Genomic DNA, 4,378 nt, shown 5'->3' on the forward strand with positions numbered 1-4,378 from the left:
GATTTATATGAGGTTTGAGAAAACGCGATTCAATTCGTGCTGTGAGGGAACACAATCATATTCTAACTGCAAAGGAACTGCATTTAAAAGAAATCGTAGTTATTTGTCATTGTTTTGAGAAATGAGAGCCCATTGGAGCAGATTAAATCAATAATGACTTGTGTTGAACTTGAAGGTATCAAAATCGAGAAGTACTTGTAGATCCATCAAACCATCTAATAACGCAACTGGCTGTAGCTCCAAATCTATTGGCGTAAGAATAAGAAAATTACTCAGCATCATGCTTAACTACGATCCCAACTTTGCAAAAAGTATAAAAGCAATGAAAGGAAACAAACTTGATAATTTTATCCCTATGTGTGTCCAATGTTACATTCAAGGCAATGCTGAACTACTTTAAAATTTTTTTTTACTTTTCTATATTTCTTTAAGTTTTTTGTTATTTTTTAATTCCGTTTTTTGTCAAATAGGGGAATTGTGTTACATTTGGAGAAATGTTAATTCTGGTCAAGTATCTTTAAACTGCTTCAAGGCATCACTAGACTAGTCTTCTTTGAAGCCTATTGATGACCTGTTGGAACTGAGTGATGTTTGTGCTGAATAAATAACATGTCCTTAACTTCTGAAAACCAAGTTTATTTAATTGTTTGTGCCCACCCAGCCATCCGCTTTGCGAAACGGAGAATAAGAAAATTCGTATTTCGAACCCAAAAAGTTTTTTAGCGACAACACTAAATATTTGGCAAGCTAGTTTTGTGAATAAGTGTTGACAATTTTTGGTTAGCTGAAATGAAAAGCCTAGACAAAAAGTGCGGATGAACAACTGTTTACAACTTCTTAAAACAAAAATTGCTTGCTGAAATGCAAAGTGGACAAAGTGCAACATATAAACCCAATGATTAACAGAGGACTGTGAAGGTAACAGAAGGACTTAACTTCTGTTTGTACTACTTCCAACATTTTTAAAGTGTAGTAGAAAAAGCATACGATTGAAGTATTTTGTTCATTTTTATTGCGCTTAAGAAAAATTTTAGTGAGATGTTTTAAATGGCAGTATTTGCATTTATTTTGTTTCCATGAGCTTATTTTTGTGATGCGAATTTCGGAATTTTTTGCTCTCGAATTTCGGAATATTCAATTTCTTTAAAATCTATATCCTACTATGGCGAGCACCCTCCAGGATTTCATAGCGGATCCAAGCCTATTACTGATCTTCTTTATTTTTTTCTGTTTTTTTCCCTTGTTTTTCTGTTTCTTTGCATCGGTATTTACTGTGAACATTTGGTCGTACTTCAAAAACTCGAAATAGCAATTTTTCTTCCACTACAATTTGATTTCACTGCTCATCAAATGGTTTTGCTTATTTGGTGTCAGTTTTTATCTTGAGTGTTATTGAGGTTTTTACGTGTCTCGCTCTGAAAATAATTTCTCTTTGAAACTGTAAATAAGGACAGCATAATGTCGAATATACAGAAAAAAAGCTCTGAATGTTAAGAGGGCGCTAAGCCTCAGCAGATTCCAGTGAAATTTTTTTGGATTATGTTTGAAAATATTCTGAATAGTATAGCTCCCATCAAAATAGGAGAGCCATCATCAAAATCAACAAAAAAGAAATGGTTATCCAGAAAAATTCTGAATCTAATCAACGAAAAGCACAGGCTTTTCAATATTTGGAAGATAACAGCAGACGTTGACACATATAACTCATACAAAAGAATAAGAAACCATACAAACAGACTACTTAGAAGAGCGAGCCACAATTATTCAAAGAAATTGTTTGAAAGTCTTCCCGATTCAAAACAACAGTGGAAATTCATTAAAACAAAAATAAAACACGAGGATAAAAACGGCGAAATTTCTAGAATTCGGTTCAACCAAGATATCTTAAAAGACAAAAAAGAAATCGCTGACACAATTAATATTTGTTTTTCTAAATTAGGTTTATACGAAGGCGAGACAGAAAAGATTGAGCTACCGGACTTTGCTTTTGACAAAACTGAGTTTTCCTTCAGACATATAACGAGAAAAGAACTGTTTACTGTAATTGATCAATTACCACAAAACAAAGCAGCGGGTCCTGGATTACTCACTACATGGTCCTTCAAGTGTAGCAAAATGTCTATTGGAACACATCTACAGTTTGCAATAAACGAATGTATTTCAAAAAACATTTTTCCTGACATACTCAAAAAAGCATATGTAACTCCAATTTACAAAAAAGGGGATCCACTGGAAGCAGGAAACTACAGACCAATTTCAGTTACACCGACTCTTGCGAAGATTTTTGAAAGACTTTTGCTCCAACAAATGCTAGAACATGTTGAAAAGTATGAAATAATCAATAAAAATCAGTTTGGGTTTCTGAAAAGAAAATCTTCGAATGACACAGTAATATCGTTGACAAAATCAGTGAATAGTTTGTTAGAAGAAAACGAAACCGTTGTTAGTATATTCTTGGATTTAGCCAAAGCTTTTAACTCAATATCTCACAAAGTTTTTCTCGAAAAAATTACTAAATATGGATTTAGTACGGAATCAATTGCAATGCTAGAATCGTTTTTGTCTAACAGAAAACAATGCGTAAAGAACGGCATAGAATATTCGAACTGGGTGACAATAAATCACGGAGTACCTCAAGGAACAGTTCTCGGACCTTTAATTTTTTTAATATATATCAACGACTTCCCTGAAAAAATGAAAAAAAGAGAGGACGTTTTACAGTTTGCAGATGACACATGCATTATTTGTCATTCCAAATCCGATGAAAATCTCTTATGCGAAATTAACAGTGTATTTGAAAGTACTGACAGTTATATGAGGCAAATTATGCTAACTTTAAACAGAGATAAAACAGAAATTGTGGTTTTTTCAAAAAATGGTGAATCAAAAATTGAACAATTTCATTATAATGGAATTTTCATAGAGCCAAAAACAAGTTGTCGTTATTTAGGTATAATGATTGATAACAATCTAAATTTTGATATTCAGCTGAACAAAACATTAACAAAAATGGCAAATGCTATTAGGTCAATTTACTTAGTAAGACATTTTCTACCACTAAAAGCAAGAATCGTTCTTTTTAAATCACTTGTTTTGTCCCATCTCAATTTCAGTGCAATTTTTTTTCAATCGTTGTCGGTTATGTCACTTCAAAGAGTTAATAAACAAATAAATTGGGGAATAAAGGTTTGCCACCTGCGCAAAAAGTTTGACAGTGCAAGAGATCTATTACTGAAAGACAAAATTTTACCAGCAGAGCTTTTCATAAAAAAAGTTTGTCTTCTTAAATTTTTTGACCTCCTCTCACAATATAAACAGAGTAGTCGAGAAACCAAAAACTCCTCTTTCAGGATTCTTGAAAAGTACGAATTGACCAAAAACTGCAGAACTGTCCAGTTTTTTCCAAAGAATAAGTGCCAATCCAAATGGAGTGACAGGTCACTGATCAGAAATTTTTCTAGGAAATGGAATAATTTGCCAATTGAAATCCGAAAAGAGAAAACTAAAAACAAATTTAAGGAAAAACTAAGCAGCGAAATGGTCAAACTGCATGAACGTGTTCCAATAGATAGACAAGTAAGAGGCTTTAGGAAATTTTTCTACTGAAGTATAAAGACCAAACTATTCATATATTTACGAGGCGATTTTGAAAATGTAAATGTTTAACCAAACGTTCTTGTTGTGGTTATAACTTTAAATTTACATTTTTGAAGATTAAAAAAAAAGAATAATAGACATAATTGAAGGCTTGTTAAATTTTGGGGATTTTTTTCCGTTTTGCTCCCCCCCCCCCATTTACAGAGCGCTTGTCATTACATAGTAAATATCAGTATGTAAAAGTTTGGCACGTGCGACTGAGGTGTAAATAATATGCACCCACTGGACGGTGTGGGGGGCACAAACGGAGAAGATCCGGTTTTTGAAAATAGCAGCCGTTCAATTGATATTTTCCTCTTGCTTGTTTTAATTAAGGTCGAAAAAAATCAATCTCAGCTGTTTTGGGCGATTATTGGTTTTGTTTTTTAATTTATTGCAAAACAGAAACTGATCTAAGAGGTTTTAAGGCCGAACAAAGATCTATTTGCTGGAAGTAAGGAACTGCATGAGCCAAAATTTTATGGATTTGAAGTGCAAGATAAAAGTAAAGATAAAACTTTCACAATTTATAGTGTTTTGGTAGCGAAAAAGATTCTTTGAAAATGGCGTTGTTTCTTTGTTCACATAATTCTCATAAGAATTCACATAATTAGATCTATGTAGAATTTTTAGTTTTTTAAATTCTTCCTTGTGTAACTAGTTTGGTCGTCCAATTGTGTAACATTTGCGTATTAAACTTTTCCTGAGGTTTTGAGCTACGAATAAGAAAAGCTTTGGCTCG

The sequence above is a fragment of the Convolutriloba macropyga genome, chromosome 1, assembly GCF_964194025.1.
Source record: "Convolutriloba macropyga chromosome 1, txConMacr16.3, whole genome shotgun sequence".
Classification (NCBI taxonomy): Eukaryota; Metazoa; Xenacoelomorpha; order Acoela; family Convolutidae; genus Convolutriloba; species Convolutriloba macropyga.